Source organism: Rhinoderma darwinii, chromosome 1 (genome assembly GCF_050947455.1).
Source record: "Rhinoderma darwinii isolate aRhiDar2 chromosome 1, aRhiDar2.hap1, whole genome shotgun sequence".
Classification (NCBI taxonomy): domain Eukaryota; kingdom Metazoa; phylum Chordata; class Amphibia; order Anura; family Rhinodermatidae; genus Rhinoderma; species Rhinoderma darwinii.
In genome coordinates, this window is record NC_134687.1 from 653,294,037 (window position 1) to 653,316,710 (window position 22,674).

Consider the following 22,674-nt stretch of genomic DNA (forward strand, 5'->3'; position numbering starts at 1 on the left):
TCAGCAGACTATGCCCTGTACTTCTCAAGGTGGCTATGGAAGTTCGTTTTTCGATTGATATCCAATTCCTTATATTTATATAAACAATGCATAAACATGGTGCCTGCGAGTGCGGAGTGTGAAAAACTGTGCGTAGACTAATTTCTGTGCAAAACACACATATCACATTCATCCTTTACAGAGATGTAGACGAATGTGGGGGTGTATTGAAATGAATGAGCTGTAGTGTACACATACATATATACACATACATACATACATATTCATATTATAGACTCACACATATATACATATATAAACATACATATTATAGACACACATACATATTGTTACGTCTGTGGTTGCTGACCACGAACTCCTTCCATCTGGCCTACGCCCTTCTCTCCAGAAATGTCTGCACATGCGGCCGTCCTGTCCCACAGTGACCACCAGGGTGCGCTCGCGAGCTCAGTGCAGCCTTGTAGCCAGAGTGCACACAGGTGTGAGATTGAGCTGATTAGAGCCTATAAGAAGGGCTCTGTCCCTTCCTGCCTTGCCTGAGCCTTGTTGTCGTTATCCTAGTATGTCTATGCAAATGGTCTCCTGAGTATTTTCCAGTTCCTCATTCCTGTTACCTGTATCCCATGCTCTCCTGGTCAAGTGCCGTGTTGAGCTGAAGTCGTGCTGTGCTGTGTTCCACGCCTGTCCTGCTACACCACGCCTGTCGCCTGCCTGCTGCACTGTCCCAACCGAGCCTGTCTTGCTACTGTCTGAGCTACCACAGGTACACTATATGAACTATAGACTGTGACCTGTGTCTGTTGCCCTGCTGCCATACCGTCAAGGTGGTACGGCACAGTGGGTCCACATACCCAACGTGACACATACATACATACATACATAAACATTCATATTATAGACACATACATATATACATACATACTTAAACATACATATTATAGACACACATACACATATATACAAACATATATATACATACATACATATTATAGACACACACATACATACATACATACATACATACATACATACATACATACATACATACATACATACATACAGTGAAGGAAATAAGTATTTGATCCCTTGCTGATTTTGTAAGTTTGCCCACTGTCAAAGACATGAACAGTCTAGAATTTTTAGGCTAGGTTAATTTTACCAGTGAGAGATAGATTATATATAAAAAAAAAAAAAAAAGAAAATCACATTGTCAAAATTATATATATTTATTTGCATTTTGCACAGAGAAATAAGTATTTGATCCCTTTGGCAAAAAAGACTTAATACTTGGTGGCAAAACCCTTGTTGGCAAGCACAGCAGTCAGACGTTTTTTGTAGTTGATGATGAGGTTTGCACACATGTTAGATGGAATTTTGGCCCACTCCTCTTTGCAGATCATCTGTAAATCATTAAGATTTCGAGGCTGTCGCTTGGCAACTCAGATCTTCAGCTCCCTCCATACGTTTTCGATGGGATTAAGGTCTGGAGACTGGCTAGGCCACTCCATGACCTTAATGTGCTTCTTTTTGAGCCACTCCTTTGTTGCCTTGGCTGTATGTTTCGGGTCATTGTCGTGCTGGAAGACCCAGCCACGAGCCATTTTTAATGTCCTGGTGGAGGGAAGGAGGTTGTCACTCAGGATTTGACGGTACATGGCTCCATCCATTCTCCCATTGATGCGGTGAAGTAGTCCTGTGCCCTTAGCAGAGAAACACCCCCAAAACATAATGTTTCCACCTCCATGCTTGACAGTGGGGACGGTGTTCTTTGGGTCATAGGCAGCATTTCTCTTCCTCCAAACACGGCGAGTTGAGTTAATGCCAAAGAGCTCAATTTTAGTCTCATCTGACCACAGCACCTTTTCCCAATCACTCTCAGAATCATCCAGATGTTCATTTGCAAACTTCAGACGGGCCTGTACATGTTCATTCTTGAGCAGGGGGACCTTGCGGGCACTGCAGGATTTTAATCCATTACGGCGTAATGTGTTACCAATGGTTTTCTTGGTGACTGTGGTCCCAGCTGCCTTGAGATCATTAACAAGTTCCCCCCGTGTAGTTTTCGGCTGAGCTCTCACCTTCCTCAGGATCAAGGATACTCCATGAGGTGAGATTTTGCATGGAGCCCCAGATCGATGTCGATTGACAGTCATTTTGTATGTCTTCCATTTTCTTACTATTGGACCAACAGTTGTCTTCTTCTCACCCAGCATCTTACTTATGGCTTTGTAGCCCATTCCAGCCTTGTGCAGGTCTATGATCTTGTCCCTGACATCCTTAGAAAGCTCTTTGGTCTTGCCCATGTTGTAGAGGTTAGAGTCAGACTGATTAATTGAGTCTGTGGACAGGAGTCTTTTATACAGGTGACCATTTAAGACAGCTGTCTTTAATGCAGGCACCAAGTTGATTTGGAGTGTGTAACTGGTCTGGAGGAGGCTGAACTCTTAATGGTTGGTAGGGGATCAAATACTTATTTCTCAGTGCACAATGCAAATAAAGATATATAATTTTGACTATGTGATTTTATTTTTTATTTTTTATATATATATAATCTATCTCTCACTGGTAAAATTAACCTAGCCTAAAAATTCTAGACTGTTCATGTCTTTGACAGTGGGCAAACTTACAAAATCAGCAAGGGATCAAATACTTATTTCCTTCACTGTACATATATACATATAGACAAAAAAAGAAAGCACAACAGCTCTGGTAGTGGGTGTAACTCCCCGAAGGCTCAGGCTACTAGCCCTCAGATAGGAGATAAAAATAATTGAGGCAGCACTCCAAAGTAGTGAGTTAAAAAAGAGGTACGTTTATTCACCTCAGAGGCAACGTTTCGATCCGGCTTACAGGGATCTTTATCAACCGGTGACTGGCACTTATTTACATAAGTAAAAGCAAATATACATTGTGAAAAAATATAGTAATAATTAGTGTTTGTGCAGCTCATAATATCGCCTATTGGTCATGTGACATGTAATGTAAATGTACAATTAATAAACGGCAGAATATCTCATAGAGATCGTATAGAGAATCAGCACCACATCATGTTCAAGAATATCCTTTATAGTACAACATATTGTACTATAAAGGATATTCTTGAACATGATGTGGTGCTGATTCTCTGTGCGATCTCTATGAGATATTGTGCCATTTATTACATTATATCTTAGCCTTGAATATGGATTTTGTGCCCAGAGCTAGGATGTCAACCATCCATATACATACATCTATATTTATGTATCCTTCTATACCAAAAAAATATGTATATCATGTAAATCTCCACGATGTAGGAACTCTGTATGTATTTTGGTGAAATGAATCTGTTCTTACCTTATTTTGTACTTTTATCTTTTTATTTTATTTCGTTTCATTTCTCTTTTCTTTGTCATGATATATGATTGTTTACGTATTTATATGATGCAAATATATTTAACGTGTAAAATTTTGTACACCAATAGTGTCTGATGAAGGTCTCCTGACCAAAAAGTCGCACTCACTAAGCCTCTGGCATCAAATACAATAAACCTAAAGAATTTAAAAACTACATTTTGTGTGCCGAATACTTCTTCAAATACGATTGGGTTGGGACCCTATTCGTGCACCTGCCTTGGTCCAGTGCATTCTGAACCACTACCTTCTAATTTAAAATCTACATTAAGGCCATATGGTCTGAGTGTATTGAGCCTGAATATCCACTCAAGTTCTCCTTTTTTGAGTGATGCCACCCTATCACCACCTTGTTTCAGAGGTGGAAAGTGGTTGATTATCCTGAACCTTAACTGCTTTTCAGTGTGACCACATTCAGTGAAATGTTTGGAGACAGGTAGATCTAGTCTCTTATTCCTGATTGTGAAACGGTGATTGTTAAGGCGTTTTTTGAGTTCCAATGTAGCTTCTCCAATATACCAAAGCTTGCATGGACATTCAAGAAGATAGATTACATAAGTCAAATTACAGGTTAAGTAATGTGTAATTTTAGTTTCCCTGTCGGTAATAAGATGGTTGAAAACTTGGCCTTTAATCATAAAGTTGCAATTAATGCAGGACAGGCAAGGATAACAGCCCATCCTGCGCCTCACTAGATAATGCTGTCCTGTCTGTTTAGACGGTTCGATAGCTGCTCTAACCAGTTTGTCTTTAAGATTGGATGAGCGTATATAGGAGAAAAGTGGGGGTATCTCAAACTCGGGGACATGTCTTAGACTACTATTGAGGATGGGCCAATGTCTCCTGATTATTTTGGCTATGTGGTCGCTCAGCTCCGTGTAGGTAGAGAAGGGACCCTATTCACTGCATTGTTTGCTGAAGTATTGGAAAGTAGTGTCTCTCTGGAGACCTCAGTGGCCCTATCCATATTAGCATCTATGATCGATTTGGGGTAAGCCCTTTGCCTAAATTTCTTACCTATCTAAGTCTCAACGTTGCGGTTGGTTTGTCAGCGACAATCCTTTTGACCCTGAGGAGCTGACTGTAGGGTAAGGAACGGACCATACCTCTTGGGTGACTACTGTCAGACCGGAGAAGATTATTGACTTCCGTATCCTTGACATATAAGTCTGTTGACAGGCGATCCTTCAATATGGAAACCTTGGTGGTGGCCAAAAACACAAATGTAGGAGAGTGTACCAATGTAAATTTGACACTTTGGTTAATGTTATTGAGAAAATTATGAAATGAAAATAAATCTTCTTTTGAGCCTGTCCAAATAAGAAAAACATCATCGATATATCGCCACCATTTTAAAACCAGTTGAAAATGTGATGATGGGTAGATATGTACTGTTTCAAGCATAGCCATGTAAATGTTGGCATACATGGGTGCTATATTCGAGCCCATGGCAGTGCTCTGTTTTTGAATATAGAAAGCATCTTGAAATGAAAAGTAATTGAAATGCAAGATGATGCTGAGGAGAGAGAGTAAAAATAATCTACACTTACCTGAAAAGGTGCCACTCTGTAGGCATTGGCCAACTGTATCCAGGGTCCTCTGGTGTTCAATTGATGTGTACAGGCTAACAACATCGAAAGAGGCTAGAATAGCCCCTGTAGGGACAATCACCTGTTGTAATTTAAAGCGAAGCTAAACTTTTGCAAAAAAAATAATATTTAACTGCTACTGCTAGGTGACGGAGCTGTCCTAGTCTTATCTGATGCTAATTAGCAGCTCAGATTACAGTGTCCTGAGACTCTTTGCCGGAGGGAAGGGGGAGAATCATCCAGGCACAGAGACCAGTGCGCGCAGAAAATTCATCCTAATGGCGGGAGAAGTAAGAGAACAGCAGTGCATGCAAGTCCATCACTGCAGCCTGACACAGCACGGAGTGCGGCAGTGTGATTATCCTGGCTCCTCCTCCTCCTTATTACAGCCCAGTCAGCGTTAGTGTGGCTTAGGGACCCGGTCGCAAGTGCGACTGCTGCGACCCCTATAGCTACACCACTAGGTGCAGGTCTGGCAACTCCCTCCCTGTTCCCTCTTCCCCGTCCACAGTTCTGTAGTCGGCAGTAGCAGAGCGCAGGGAAAATGACAGCTCTGCTACTGTCCGGTGCATGGTATGTGTGAGAGGTGCTCCAGTAGCAGAAGCGCAGGTCTGGCCCCCCCTCCCTGTCCCCTCGTCCCCCTGTCCACAGTACTGTAGCCGGCAGTAGAAGAGCGCAGGGAGGAGAATGACAACTCTGCTACTGTCTGGACAATAGTGTGTGTGAGAGGCGCTTCAGTAGCAGAAGCGCAGGTCTGTCCCCTCTTCCCCCTGTCCATTGTACTATAAGCGGCAGTAGCAGAGCGCAGGGAGGGGAATGACAGCTACTGTCCGGACTACAGCGCATTCCAAATTATTATGCAAATGTTATTTTTCGCTGATTTTCCTAAATAGTCGATGCAAATGACAGTCAATATAATCTTCAAGCCATCAACCGTTAGAGTATAATGCAAATTTTATTGAACAAATCTCCTAATGATAACAGATTTTTTTTCAGAAGTAAAAAACTCAAAAGGCACTGTTTCAAATTATTATGCACAACAGAGATCAAAACATTTTAAAGGTTGTAAAGATAACTAAAATGGTCATTTGTTGAATTTGCAGCATCAGGAGGTCATATTTACAGAAATCAAAAGCTCTTTCAATCAAAAAAAACTTAACAGGCCAAGTTACATGTTAACATAGGACCCCTTCTTTGATATCACCTTCACAATTCTTGCATCCATTGAATTTGTGAGTATTTGGACAGTTTCTGCTTGAATATCTTTGCAGGATGTCAGAATAGCCTCCCAGAGCTTCTGTTTTGATGTGAACTGCCTCCCACCCTCATAGATATTTTGCTTGAGGATGCTCCAAAGGTTCTCAATAGGGTTGAGGTTAAGGGAACATGGGGGCCACACCATGAGTTTCTCTCCTTTGATGCCCATAGCAGCCAATGACACAGAGGTATTCTCTGCAGGATGAGATGGTGCATTGTCATGCATGAAGATAATTTTGCTACGGAAGGCACGGTTCTACTTTTTGTACCACAGAAGAAAGTGGTCAGTCATAAACGCTACGTACTTTGCATAGGTCGTTTTCACACCTTCAGGGACCCTAAAGGGGCCTACCAGCTCTCTCCCCATGATTCCAGCCCAAAACATGACTCCGCCACCTCCTTGCTGACGTCACAGCCTTGTTGGGACATGGTGGCCATTCACCAACCATCCACAACTCCATCCATCTGGACCATCCAGGGTTGCACGGCACTCATCAGTAAACAAGACGGTTTGAAAATTAGTCTTCATGTATTTTTGAGCCCACTGCAACCGTTTCTGCTTGTGAGCATTATTTAGGGGTGGCCGAATTAGAGTTTCATGCACACTTGCAAACCTCTGGAGGATCCTACACCTTGAGGTTCGCGGGACTCCAGAGGATCCAGCGGCTTCAAATACCCGTTTGCTGCTTTGCAATGGCATTTTAACAGCTGCTCTCCTAATCCTACTAATTTGTCTGGCAGAAACCTTCCTCATTATGCTTTTATCTGAACGAACCCGTCTGTGCTCTGAATCAGCCACAAATCTTTTCACAATACGATGATCACGCTTACGTTTTCTTGAAATATCCAATGTTTTCATACCTTGTCCAAGGTATTGCACTATTTCACGCTTTTCGGCAACAGAGAGATCCTTTTTCTTTCCCATAATGCTTGAAACCTGTGGCCTGCTTAAGAATGTGGAATGTCCTTCTTAAGTAGTTTTCCTTTAATTGGGCACACCTGGTAAACTAATTATCACAGGTGTCTGAGATTGATTACAATGATCCAAAGAGCCCTAAGACACAATACCATCCATGAGTTTAATTGAAAAACTAATAATTAAATGTTTATGACACTTAAATCCAATGTGCATAATAATTTAGAACACGGTGTATAGTGTGTGTGTGAGAGAGGTGCTTCAGTAGCAGAAGCGCAGGTCTGGCCCCCTCCTTGTCCCCTCTTCCCCCTGTCCACTGTACTATAAGCGGCTTTAGCAGAGCGCAGGGAGGGGATTGACAGCTCTGCTACTGTCCGGACTATAGTGTGTGTGATAGGCACTTCTGCTACTGAAGCGCCTCTCACACATACCATACACGGGACAGTAACAGAGCTGTCATTCTACTCCCTGCCGGTTACAGTACAGTGGACAGGGGGAAGAGGGGACAGGGAGGGGGTGCTAGACCTGCGCTTCTGCTACTGTAGCGCCTCTCACACACACTATAGTCCGTACAGCAGCAGAGCTCATCACAGTCTCTTCCATGTGCTCTGCTGCTGCAGGTAGTGTATAGAGGCAGAGAGACCTTCCTGACTTCACGATGGGGGCGTGCACATCTGATGTCTGCTAGCAACAGGAGAAATACAAGAAATAAAATGAGGTAGAAAAGTGTTATATGTGTTTTAAATGGCCACTCTAACACAAAAAGGGGCCCAAATTCATTAATAAAGTATATTACAAAATATATTTATATTAGACTTGCTGCTAGAAATTAGAAAGTTGATTGAACGTTTAGTTACACTTTAAGTAGAAAATCACCTGTATCTCTGATATATGATGGTGTATTAACCGCAAAATCCCTAAGGTTTTTATCCAAGAAAATAGCTGCATTTGAAAAAAATAGAATCCATGCCCGAGATAATCGGGAGCCCTGGAGGGTGGATAAAGGTTTTATGTATCTTGGGTAAAATATACAGAGTAGGGGTTACAGGGTGATCTATGATCAGAAACGTCTTTACCGATTCATCTATGAGATTGTCAGAAATGGCATCACTCTCCTGAGGTTCCTCGCAATATCATATTTGGGATTATTACTCACCTTTTTGTAAACAGTATGACCCTGTAACTGTCTGAAAATCTCAGCTATATAGTCACAGGTTTTTAAAATAACTATTGCACCCACCTTATCTGTGGGTTTAGTTGTTATTTCTTGGTTTTTAGTCAGTTCAGACAGTGCTTCTATCTCCCTGGTGGTCATGTTGGGGTGTATCAGTCGTGTACTTTTATTTTCATCCCTCAGTCTACCTACATCCAATTTGACTGCAGTGATGAATGTATCTATATCTGGTGGGCAAATGGGGGAGGACGACGACAACAAAATCACTCTTAAGGAAAATATAATTTTTTTTTTAAAGTGAGTTCAATGTGATTTGAGTCAATGGTACCATCTGTAATACATTGTCCCTCAGAAAACCAGGTCCTCAGCTTAATGGAGAAGTGTCAGTGAAGATCCACCTCCAAATTAAACTAGTCGGCCTTGGTGCTTGGGCAAAAAGAAATGCCTTTGTTTAAATGCCCATGTTGTTCAACAGTTAATGTACTAGAGGAGATATTTACCACTAAATCTGGGTGGTATCCTTCATCCTCAGTGTCGCCTGACGTGGAGTCAATGTTCGTTGAGATTTCGGGGGTTTGGTCTTTGTTCCTGCTGTTCTGCCTTCTCTTCTGGTCCGCAGTCCTTGTGGTCGTCTAAAAAAAGAATTGATGGAAAAAAAGGTATGAAGTGGGTTTATTGAGGCTATTGGTGAAAGTGCCATGTGGGTAAGTACTTGGCTTGATCATTCTCCTGTTCCCGTCCTCACGCTGTTCAGATCTCCTGGTTTCGGCTTGCAAATTATAAATGTAACCTTTTTCGTAATCATCAGTGTCTCTTCACCATTTATGCATACTTATTCGTAATCTGAGCAAAGCGTATTTTAAAGTCATTATCATTGGCAAAAAGGATTGGCCTCATTTGAGTCCTCACACCTCGTGGGATCCTGCGTAGCTTGTGATATTCCCCAAGGGTGGCAAGATGTAGTTCCAAATGGATGCATCTCTTAGAATCATTCTCATATTTCTTTTTAAGATCGATGGTAGATGGAGTCAGTAAAAAAGCAGCGTCACCCTGTAATCCACGCAGTATGTGTTCTTCCTCAATCCTGCTGTAAGAGAAGACATCTGAGGGTGAAGATTCATGGTGAGTATCCTGTGAAGGAAGCATAATGGTTGAAAAAAATGCGTGCCTAGCTTATAAGCCAAGAATATAGACAAAAAAAGAAAGCAGCACAGCTCCAGTAGTGGGTGCAACTCCTCCTAGGCTCAGGCTACGGTGATCTGGGAGCAATCAGCTCAATCTCACACATGTGTGCGCTCTGGCTCCTTGTTTGGACTGAGCTCGCGAGCGCACCCTCGTGGTCACTGCGGAATAGGACGGCCGCATGTGCCGACATCTCTGGAGAGAAGGGCGTCGACAGGACCATGGACGTTACAGTATCCCCCCTCTTACGCCCCCTCCTCTTGGGACCAAAGCGAGAGAGAAACTTCTTCATGAGGCTAGGAGAATTGAGGTTCTCTTCTGGCTCCCAGGACCTCTCTTCAGGACCAAACCCCCTTCAATTCACCAAATAAAAGGTGGTTCCACCCACTCTTTTGTGTCCAGAATCTCCTTAACATCAAAAGTATCTGATGAACCGCTGGGAGCCACTGAAGGAGTAGAAGTCTTGGAATAGCGACTCAAGATTACAGGCTTCAGAAGGGAGACATGGAAGGAGTTGAACTAAAAGAGAGTAAAAGAGACACGGCGCCACATAGTGCAAATAAAAGCAGGGTAACAAGGGAGCAACTAGATACACAAAAAGTGCTCACCATAAAATATGGACACTGGTAGGTGTCATAAAGGCATGAAAGCTGCTGCCGGGTCCAAAACACAATCAAACAGAGTTTGTCATCAAGGAAATAATTTAACCAGAGTAAAAACGGACCAGAGGCGCTGCTAGAAACATCAATGTAAAGGCTTAGGACAAGCATAAGTTCAAGAAGTATTTAATAACAAAAAGGAGGCTACGCGTTTCAACGCCGGACTGGCGTCTTCATCATTTGGCTTGATGTATACTGACCTGACGAAGGGACCAGTCCGATCCAGAAACGCGTCGTCTTCTCAATAATAGTCTGTGAATAACCTGATGAGTTAAAAATCCTTTTTTGCTCTTATAGCTTTTCCCACATTCCAAACAAGAATATATATTTTTTTAAATTCTCTGATGAGTTTAAAAATTTTATTTCCATGTATAGAACATCAAAATGACTTCTCCCCTCTGTGAGTTTTCTCATGTCTAACAGTACAGTAAAAAATAGTGTAGTATCATACCTATTATCCTCATGTCTAACAAGAATTGATATACGTGCAAAGCATTTCCCACGTTCTGAACATGAATACGGCTTCTCTCCTGTGTGACTTCTCTCATGTCTAGCAAGATGTGATTTATCAGTAAAACATTTCCCACATTCTGAACAAGAATACAGCTTCTTTCCTGTGTGAATTCTCTTATGTTTAACAAGACTTGATTTATCGATAAAACATTTCCCACATTCTGAACATGAATACGGTTTCACTCCTGTGTGAATTCTCTCATGTCTAACAAGATGTGGTTTATCTGTAAAACATTTCCCACATTCTGAACATGAATACGGCTTCTCTCCAGTGTGACTTCTCTCATGTATAACAAGATGTGGTTTTTGTGTGAAACATTTCCCACATTCTGAACATGAATATGGCTTCTCTCCTGTGTGACTTCTCCCATGTACATCAAGACTTGATTTATATGAAAAACATTTCCCACATTCTGAACATGAAAATTATTTCTCTCCTGTGTGACTTCTCTCATGTATAACAAGATGTGATTTATATGTAAAACATTTCCCACATTCTAAACATGAATAAGGCTTCTCTCCTGTGTGAATTCTCTCATGTGTAACAAGATGTGATTTGTATGTAAAACATTTCCTACATTCTGAACATGAATACTGCTCCTCTCCTGTGTGACTTCTCTCATGTCGAACAAGATTTGATTTATGCGGAAAACATTTCCCACATTCTGAACATGAATACGGCTTCTCTCCTGTGTGTATTTTCTCATGTTTAACAAGATTTGATTTTTGTGTAAAACATTTCCCACATTCTAAACATGAATACGGCTTCACTCCAGTGTGACTTCTCTCATGTACATCAAGACTTGATTTATATTTAAAACTTTTCCAACATTCTGAACATGAATACGGCTTCTCTTTTGTGTGAATTCTTCTGTGCTTAAAAAGACCTGAGATTTTTGTGACCTGTTCACCACATTGAAATCTTTTACCACCTTTCTGAACTGTTCTTGTGGTAAAAATCGGTGATTGGTTAGGAGGTTCCTCATGATTAGGGGAAATATATAACAGATCTTTACTGTGAAGTCCTGTATGTACATTAATGGTAATCAGGTTTTCTCCTGAAGACTGCTGCTTGATATCTTCATCATCTACTTCATAATTGATCGAGTTCTCATTGGCATCTTCTGTTAGAATTAAAAATGGATTTTGTGATTTTTATATTTTTCAAAACACAAAGTAAACACATTTATAACCTATTAGGCTGCATGCAGTTTATTTTAATAGTCAATCAGAAGTGGATACAGCAGGAAGGAAAGGTTTGAGCCATTAACTTCAAAACCACCACTCGCTTGCTTTAGCTAAAAAAAACTGCGCCAAATACTGCCCCAAAAACAATGCCCAATTCCAGCCTTATAACTCTTTAAATGGACTTTTCATTAAAAACTTGTGTTAATCTTCATTTCTGTTTTATCCTTGCAAAGTCTGTATGAAGTTACTCCCACTAGGTGACTCCTTTTCTATAATCTGTTGTCCACCCTCAGTTGTCCAGCAAATTCAGTCTCAAGTTACAGGGAAGAGTAGACAGACCGCAGAAAATTGGGTGCCTCTCTCTGCTAAAGCTCCCTGTACTCATGGCCTGCCTGAACTCTCTCATGTAATCGTTGCAGTAGCTGCTTGCATCTCTGTCTGCTTTGTTAAAGATTTTTTTCTGAAATCCCAGCATTTCTCTGTCTCCCATGTGCACTTTGCCCTAAATGTCTAATGTTTGTTGCAAGTATTCCTCAATAATAACTAATAAGCTGGTAAGCGGCATGCACAGGGTTCTCACGTCATGCTAAAAATTTGTCTTCTGACCTCACAAAAATTGTGGCAAAATTGTAGTGTTTTGCTTTTATTTGCAAAAATTTTCAAAGCTCTAAAATGCGGATACGACATCATAACATCGTGGGGGACTGAGGAGAATGACTATTTGGGTAATCGCTCAACTTGCAATTCCATAACACCCACCTGTCCTCTGCCAACACATTTGACCCTTTAATACCAATAGGGAATCACTTTATTACAAGAACCTAATATTGTCATTGACATTCTAATCTTGGCCACAGATAATGCATCATGACACAAAGCACACAACTCCGGCTGAATTCATGGACATGATAATGAGGTCTGTATATCCTAATGGCTGCACAGTCACTGGATCTCAATTTTACAGAACATCTTTAGGATGTAGTGGAATATACAGAGTGAGGTTATCAATCAGAATCTGTAATAAAGGTTTCCAGTGCATTGTTATATCATTTCACTAAAAATTCAGGTTGTTCTAAGGGAAAAAGAGGGTCAGGTGATCATCACTGAAACTTCTTTGTATGTACAATAAATACGTGCTTCCTAATAATCATGGATCTGAAAGATTGGATTACCCAGAAAAAAACAACAAATCCCCTAGCGACTTGTGTGCAGAGTTGTCATGGGGACCTTGTGTGTTTTCTAATAGTTCCTCAATTCTTGTCCCCGTCTCATATTAAATAAAGATCTATAATGTGGATCTTTCTTCTCAGATATTATTAGGGGATTAGTAATGGAAGAACCAAATAAAATTAAAAAAGTACCAACAATGTATGTTTTTTGTTGTGGACTATAACAAAATGATGTTTAACCCTTTTCCGCAAAATGTAAGTGATTGGCGGTATGTAGTTCCTCCACAATGTACTGACATTTATAGTAAATTCACTCGCGGCAGATTTGTTACAGAAACTTTTCTATTCACATGAGTCTCATCTGCAGAAGTTTCTGCGCATGAATTTGTGCAAACCTCATACAGAAGAATGGAACAAGTCGCAGAAATTTCATGCGTGTCAATTCTTGAGTTGTTGAAGATGCCATGAATTTCATGTGTGTTTTACAAGCGTCTCATCTGGAGTTTTTTGTTTTTTTTATTCATACATTTGTAATAAAAAATTTCTGCAGTTTTTCAGGTTCTATAGAGAAGCGTGCTGCGTTTAAAAAAAAAAAAAATGCTGCACAAGCAAAACACGCACCAAAAGAGAAGAAATAAACACAAATAAAAAACACTCATTGAGTTCAGTGCATTTTATATTTTACTATAAACTGTCATGTAACATATGCCTGAAAAGAAGTCAAGACAAACACCAAAAAACCGACACCATGAGGGTGGTTTCACACACAGTGCAAGGCTGGAAATGTCAATGAGAGCCGCCTATCAGCATTGATCTCGTGCTCAAGTGGTTAAACTGAGTTTTCTCAGATTCCGGCTATTAATCGCAGCTTGTGCCCCCCAAAATCTAACACTAAGCTTAGTGCATGTCCGGATTCATAGAACACCTTGTAGAGAACTTCTATGTGCAGTCACAGCTCCCTCAGGTCCTGCACTATGTAGAACACATTGTCTGACGTGTTACGGTAATGTAGAACTAAGGAGGAACCCCACCTCAACAAACCTCCCAATTCACTTTCTAATATCATTATTACTGACCTCTGGTAACACCTTCTGGAATTTCCTCCTCCACTTCACCTTTACACGGTTGATCGCCCCTCACCCGCTCTTCTTCATCCTCCGTTCTAATATTAGTCAGATCTTCCTCCTGATTTCACATATGTAACAATGCAGTACAATACAGCAGAGAGTGCGAAGAATCTAACAGATCAACATAAGACACCACCAAAATCTAAGACCCCATCTATGACCGCAGGACCAAAAAGCTCCACACCCGCCTATATAGATCTGGTATAGGGCTCAGATTCATCTACCTGATGATTCTCTGGGACATTGTGATTTTCCTCTGGACAGTCCTGGGAATATAGAGGACTGGGACATCTCTCTGGTGGATTTCTCCTAGTGGATCCATCTGTAGGAAACACACAATGACTGAATACATGAATACTGTATATCTGTCTATATATCACCCACTTCTCTCTATACCTTCTATTCTATGTTTACTGATCAGAGCTGAGATTACAATTTTGTGCTTCTCACCACCTGTGTCGCGGTCCCAGTGATATATAGTGGTATACCAGAGTGAATGGCGGGAAACCAACATCTTTCTGCTCCACCATAATATTCAATTGCATTTGCCTCCTAAGGTTGTGAATACACGTGAAATCATAAGGACGCAGGGGTCCTATTATAAGAACCCCGTGCCAACTAAAAGAGTACCAGGTCATTGCCCTGGAACAATACCGCCTGCTTATATGGGAAGTCAAAATTTTACGAGAGGGTGCCCTCGGTTAGACAAAGTACCTGTAGTTAGGAAAACAACTACTCCATGTTTCCTCTCTACACGGGATGGGAAACCACTGAGGTTTTGTGGGAAGCTCTACGGTTATATACCCCCAAGTTTCCTTTCCCTGGTGCTCTTATGGCAAATGGGGAAAAAATAATAATATTTCTTATTACATTTACCGGTAATTGGTTTTCTGTTAGACCATGACAGCACCATGATAGAGACAACCCACACTGTCCTCCTCCACATATACACCGATCAGCCGTAACATTAAAACCACTGACAGGGGAAGTGAAGAACATTGATGATCTCGTGACAATGGCGCCTGACATGGGGCGGGATATTAGACAGGAAGTGAACAGTCAGTTCTTTAAGTTAATTTGTTTTAACATACAGAAGTGAAAAATGACAAGGGCCAAATTAGTCAGAGCATCACCAAAACTGCCAGTCTTGTGGGGTGTTTCTGGTATGTAAGGGTTCGTACCTACCAAAAGTGCTCCAAGGAAGGAGAACCGGTGTACCGTCAACATGATTGGGAGTCAAGACTTATTAATGTGCGTGGGGAGATCATCTGGTCCCAACCCACAGAAGAGTTACTGTATGACAAATTACTGAAAATGTCACTGCTGGCTATAATAGAAAAGTATCAGGACACGCAGAGCATCACAGCTTACTGCGTATGGAGCTGTGTAGCTACAGACCAGTCAGAGTGACCATTCTGACCCCTGTCCACCACCAAAAGCGCCTACAATAGGCAGTATCAGAACTGGGCAATGGAAGAAGGTGGCCTGGTCCGATAAATCCCGTTTTCTTTTACATCATGTGGACAGCCGCGTGCGTCGCTTATCTGGGACAGAGATGGCAGCAGGAGGCATTATGGGAAGAAGACAAGCCAGCAGAGGAAGTGTGATGATCTGGGCAATGTTCTGCTGGTCCTGGCATTCATGTAAATGTGACACGTACCACCTACCTAAACATTGGTGCAGATAAGTACCCCCTTATGGCAGCATTATTCCTAATGGCAGCGCCCTCTTTCAGCAGGATAATGCCCCCGCCACACTGCAAATATTGATCCGGAATGGTTCAAGGTGTTGACTTGGCTCCAAATACCCAAGATCTCAATCCAATCGATTATCTGTAGGATGTTCTGGAAAAACAAGTCCGATCCATGGAGGCCGCACCTCACAACTTACAGGACTTGAAGGATCTTCATGGGCAGCCTGGGGGCGACCTACACAATATTAGGCAGGTGGTTTTTATGTTATGGCTGATGAGGATAGACAGGGATAGACAGAGAGAGACATTTTACATAGTTACATAGTTAGTGGGTTAAACAAGGTCTAAGTCCATCAAGCTTAAACTTTTTAGACTTACAAACCCCAGTTCATCCAGAGGTAGGCAAAGAACACTCTTCATAGAGGACTTGTCGGCTCTCCTCACACGTCTGTATAGTAAATACTTGTATTCCCCATGAATCAACAATTCTGGAGAATCTTTTCTCAGAACTCTACGTTATGCCGTTCCTCTGTTATTCCTACTGGAAATGTAAGATTAAAATGAGAAAAGGGTGTTACCATTCCCCTTGTGAAAGAGTCGTGTCCCTACACCTTCTGATATTGTCAGCACTGATTGGCCATTGCCAGACTGTATGGACACGCCCCCGGCTGGTAACACTTAGATGTCAAATTATTCATACATTTCTAGGAGGAATCACAATGCAAAGTTCTAAGAAAAGGTGATGTAGAATTGTTCAATTATGGGAAATTAAAGTATTTAATATACATAACGAATCCCAGTAGATCCAGAGGAAGGTAAAAACCAATCATCACACGGCAGAGACCCAATTCTACATAAAGTGGAAAATACCTCCCTGCCCCGGCAGACAATCGGACATATCCCTGGATCCACATTCTACATTACTACCAGTGACCCTGTATATTGTGTCTTACAAAGGAAGATATTTAACCCTTTGTTATATCTCCACACGATTTTCATGTCCGCTGTTCCCACATGGTAGAACTTTACACTCCTCATGTTGTAGATATTATAAGAGCAGCGCAGATCAGTCACTGGTTATATAAGACTATGTTCACACATGGAAAAATGGTGGCAGAAATATCTGTGATTGTCCAACTCATCTGATTGTGGTTAGTAAAAATTCATGTACCTGCTGCAGAAACAATAACATTCAGTTAAATGGAAACTTCTACAACAAATCTGTGACCATCCCCTAGTGCAGCACTGCAGCAAAGCGAGGAACGTGTGATCGGAGATCATGAATCACATGTCTGTATATACTGCACATGACGACATTAACACTTCAATAAAAAAATAATAATATATAAATTATATATCCATATCTCACCTTGTGATGTGCGTGGCTGGTAGTTCTCCATCATGACCTCCTCGTACAGATCCTTGTGCCCTTCTAGATACTCCCACTCCTCCATGGAGAAATAGACATTGACATCCTGACACCTTATAGGAACCTGACACACACAATGATACAGTCATCACCCAGACACCTCCAGTGCTGTTACTGTAGAATTTCCCAGCATTCCCAGCAGTGTCACCTCTCCAGTGAGCAGCTCAGTCATCTTGTAGATCAGTTCTAAGATCTTCTTCTCATGTATCCGGGAGCGAGGGGGAGGCTCTGTGATGGGGCTCTGACTACTGCTCCATCCTCCTGACTCATGGATGATGGGAGTCGTACAGTCACCCGATGTCTTCTTCACTATTGTGTACTCCTGTGTATGGAGAGAGACACTTACAGAACTGAACACAGTATTCCCCCTCAGTAGAAAGAGGGAGATTGTGACCCCGCTGTATAGAGCTCTAGTGACCCCACATCTGTAATACTGGAGACCTCACTTACAAAAAGACATTGAGGAAATAGAACGAGGCAAAAACTAAAAAGGAAATAATATTGGGGGGACTAGATGGACCATGTGCTCCCCTCCTGCCGTCATCTTCTATGTTTCTATATAGATGTGATCCTGATCCTCCTGGTTCCTTGTCATTCTCATTGCTCTACAACATTACTATTGCTGCATTGGTGACATGACACATAACTGACCATATTGGTGGCTGATCTTCAGCTTTTCTGCTGGTGGCTTCTTGACGTCACTTGGAAGGTCTGGACGCTGTTATACAGGACACTGGATTCTTCCTATTACTTCCTATTATGTGTTGTCCCTTCCCTATGTGGGACTTGTTCTATAATGTAGAAAAGTTTACATCTCCGCTCAACAGGTAGATGATCTCCAAGGTGAAGTCTAATATTCTTCTGCTCATCTCATTCCTGTCCTTGTCCATCCTTGGTGGGTCATTCAGGACAAGGAACGTTGTGGAGGAGAAGATGAGAAAACTGCAGGAACTGGAGGATCTAGTACTGCAGACGTCTTTATGAAGAAAGGAGAAGATGGAAATCATACAGGGGACAACGTCATGTGTGACATACAGAACCTCACTTATTGATCATTGAGAGAAACATCTTCTCAGAGCCGTCACCACATGGAATAAAGGGGTATTCCCAACACAGACATTTCTCCCCAGGATAAGACAGAAATGTCTGATAGATGCGGCTCCACCTCTGGCCGTGCTCGGCTGTTTCTGCACCTCCTATACAAGTGAATGGAGAGAGTCGTGCACATGTGTGGTCACCTCTCAATTCATTCTCCACCTGGATGTAGTCATCACCTCACCAGGCGGGTCGGGGGACCCCCGTTCCCAACATAGAGGTGGGACCCCCATATATCAGACATTTATGGCATATCTCTCAGGTGAGAAGAGTAAAATGAAGACATTTCTGCCCCAGACAATGAATACCTGACTCCTGACAACATGGAACATGGCGGAGACATTGCATACTGGGGAGACATTGCTCACATCTCACAAGACGTGGTACAGCTTGTCCCACAAAAAACAACTATCCCCCACTTCGTTCCATCGACGGAAAAATAAAAAAAGTTCTGGCTCTGAGAACTTGGTGACACAAATTTTTTTTAACCATTAGTTTTTTCTTTGTAAATGTCGCACATCATGAAAAACTATAGAAATTTGGTATGTCCGTAATCGTATCGACCTCAGAGTAAAGTTATCAGGACAGTTTTACCACAAAAATACATTGGAGGAATCACAGATTTTCCCCATTTCCCCCCCACATAGAAGTATTTCAGTTGCAGTGACATTATGTGATACTTTAGATGACGTCCTGAAAATCTACAACTCGTCCCGCAGAATCTAATCCTCACACCGCGGCACTGACAGAAAAACACAAAAACGTTATAGATCCTAGAAGACAGGGGGGGGGATTGAAACTGGCCTGGTGGTCAAGAGGTTAACCAGCGATGCGGATTATAAACACGCAGGATATCGGATTTATACCGCGGATTCGTGGCGCATTTGTTGCAGAATTTCCCCATTAAGTTCAATGGGAAAGTCAAGTTCCGCAACAAACGCCATTGTTCCCAGAATCCTCTGCGGCTCCACTGCGTGTTCACAGCAACGCTGTAGGTTACACATATATAAAAAAAGAAGGCGTCATGTGACCCCTGCAGCCAATCACAGGCTGGAGAGGTCACATGTCATTATAGGGGTCACCTGGACACAGCCGGAAGAGCAGGGACGTGTTGCTATGGTAACGCTCGGAGAGGTGAGGATCGGCCTTGTTGTATTTCTGTAGTAGATATTCGGGAGGATTATACGGCCACCATTTGGGGTGAATATTCGGGGTGATTTCCTTGCGTGTTGTGGGTCGTATTCGCTACGTGTGAACATTCCCTTAAACCGCACGGTGAACGACATTAACAAGAAATGTATAAAAGTCAGTGAATAAGTTGTATGCACCCGTATCTCCCAACCGTCCCAGATACAGCGGGACAGTCACGGTTTTCGTGTGGTGTCCCGCTGTCATGGGCGGTCGGTGGTATGTCCCAGACTCCGGGTATCAACTGTATCTGCATCCTCAGGACGCAGATACAGTTGAAGCCAATGCTGAAGCAGGGAACCGTCAGCTCCCTGCTTCAGCATTAGTACAGAAGACTCCCACATCGTTACTTTAAGCATTGAGCCCGGGGAAGTTCTTAACATTACTGTCATACCTGGACAGGGACGTCAGTGGCTCCTCCTGGAGCGGAATCCCCGCCCACAGAGTGGCCGATGCTCGGATCGGGGATTCCGACCCTTGAGGGAGTCCCGATGGCTACAGGGGGGTAGAGCTATCTACAGGGAGTGTGACACTATCTACATGGGCACTGGCACTAGGGTCAGCTAAGGGGGCATTATACTGTATGGGGCAGCTATGGGGAATTATCGTGTATGGAGGCATCATACTGTATGGGTGTAAAGGATCTGCCAGGCTCAACTTCTGTGTATACTCCCATAGGTAATCAGTCTGCACCTGAATCTATGTCTCTGAGACTGACTCCATCTTCCACCACTCAGGATGGCAGGCTTAGGAGTGGGAGAGCCTATCGCAGCCTGGCCAGACGGAGCTAGCTCCCGCCCTCTGTCTATTTATACCTGCCTTTCCTGTTCCTCCTTTGCTTGTGATTCTTCTCGTGTGGTTTCCTGGCCCAGCTACAGCTTCTAAATATTTGATCCTGCTCCATACTGACCCTGGCTTACTGACTACTCTCCTGCTTAGCGTTTGGTACCTCGTGCACTCCTGGTTTGACTTGGCTCGTTCACCACTCTGGTTGCTCACGGTGTTGCCGTGGGCAACTGCCCCTTTCCCTTTGTGTTCCCTTGTCTGTTTGTCTCGTGCACTTACTGAGCATAGGGACCGCTGCCCAGTTGTACCCCGTCGCCTAGGGCGGGTCGTTGCAAGTAGGCAGGGACAGAGTGGCGGGTAGATTAGGGCTCACTTGTCCGTTTCCCTACCCCCGTCATTACAATGGGGGCATTATACTGTATGGAGACATTATACTGTATGGGGGCAGCTATGGTGGCATTATAATATATGGGGCAGCTATGGGGCCATTATACTGTATGGGGGCGTTATACTGTATGGTGGCACCTATGGGGACATTATGCTGTATGGGGCATTATAGTTTATGGGGGCAGCTATGGAGGCGTTATACTGTATGGGGCAGCTATAGGGCATTATACTGTATGGGGCAGCTATAGGGGCATTATACTGTATGGGGATATTATACTGTACGGGGGCATTATACTGTACGGGGGTATTATACTGTACGGGGGTATTATACTGTACGGGGGCATTATACTGTACTGGGGCATTATACTGTACGGGGGCATTATACTGTATGGGGACATTATACTGTACAGGGACATTATACTGTATGGGGACATTATACTGTATGGGGGCATTATACTGTATGGGGGCATTATGCTGTATGTAGCATTATACTGTATGGGGGCAGCTATGGGGGTCATTATACTGTATGGGGGCATTATACTGTATGGGGGCAGCTATATAGAGGCATTATACTGTATGGGGGCATTATACTGTATGGGGACATTATACCATATGGGGGCAGCTATATAGAGGCATTATACTGTATGGGGACATTATACTGTATGGGGGCAGCTATATAGAGGTATTATAGTGTATGGGGACATTATACTGTATGGGGACATTATACTGTATACGGGCATTATACTGTATGGGGGCATTATACTGTATGGGGGCATTATACTGTATGGGGACATTATACTGTATGGGGGCATTATACTGTATGGCGGCATTATACTGTATGGGGGTATTATAGTACACAAAAATAGAAAAAGAAACACCTCCAGCTCACCTTCGTTGCAAATGTAGTTTGAGATGGTCGTGCACGGATCCTCGTGTCGGCACACGGCAGGTAGACAAGGCTAGGAAAAATAGGTTTGGATCCAGCACAGAAAATGAGATAAAATGGAAAGAAAATTTCCGAGTTTAATGGGCCAGTACGTTTGGCTAGTTAAAAACAGGAATGAGGAGCACAGCGTGACATCCTGATAGTGTAAGGAAGCAAGTGATAGTGATGAATGAGAAGCCTACGCGTTTCAGACGCTGCGAGCGTCCTTAATCATGGCTGAAGGTATTATAGTGTATGGGGGCATTATACAGTATGGGGGCATTATACTGTATGGGGGCATTATACTGTATGGGGGCATTATACTGTATGGGGGCATTATACTGTATACGGGCATTATACTGTATGGGGGCATTGTACTGTATGGGGGCATTATACTGTATGGGGGCATTATACTGTATGGGGGCATTAAACTGTATGGGGACATTATACTGTATGGGGACATTATACCGTATGGGGGCAGCTATATAGAGGCATTATACTGTATGGGGACATTATACTGTATGGGGGCAGCTATATAGAGGTATTATAGTGTATGGGGACATTATATTGTATACGGGTATTATACTGAATGGGGGTATTATAGTGTATGGGGACATTATAGTGTATGGGGACATTATAGTGTATGGGGGCATTATACTGTTTGGGGGCATTATACTGTATGGGGGCATTATACTGTATACGGCATTATACTGTATGGGGGCATTATACTGTATGGGGGCATTATACTGTATGGGGGCATTATACTGTATGGGGGCAGCTATGGGGGCATTATACTGTATGGGGGCATTATACTGTATGGGGACATTATACTGTATGGGGGCATTAAACTGTATGGGGACATTATACTGTATGGGGACATTATACTGTATGGGGGCATTATACCGTATGGGGGCATTATGCTGTATGGGGACATTATGCTGTATATGGGACATTATATCGTATGGGGGCATTATACCGTATGGGGGCATCATACCGTATGGGGGCAT

At 42.6% G+C, this 22,674-nt stretch overlaps 1 pseudogene; it reads right to left on the bottom strand.

Moving 5' to 3' along the window:
- Positions 1 to 12,358, bottom strand: part of LOC142700976 (uncharacterized) — a 135,978-nt pseudogene extending 123,620 nt beyond the window's left edge.
- Positions 12,359 to 22,674: the final 10,316 nt, after the last annotated feature.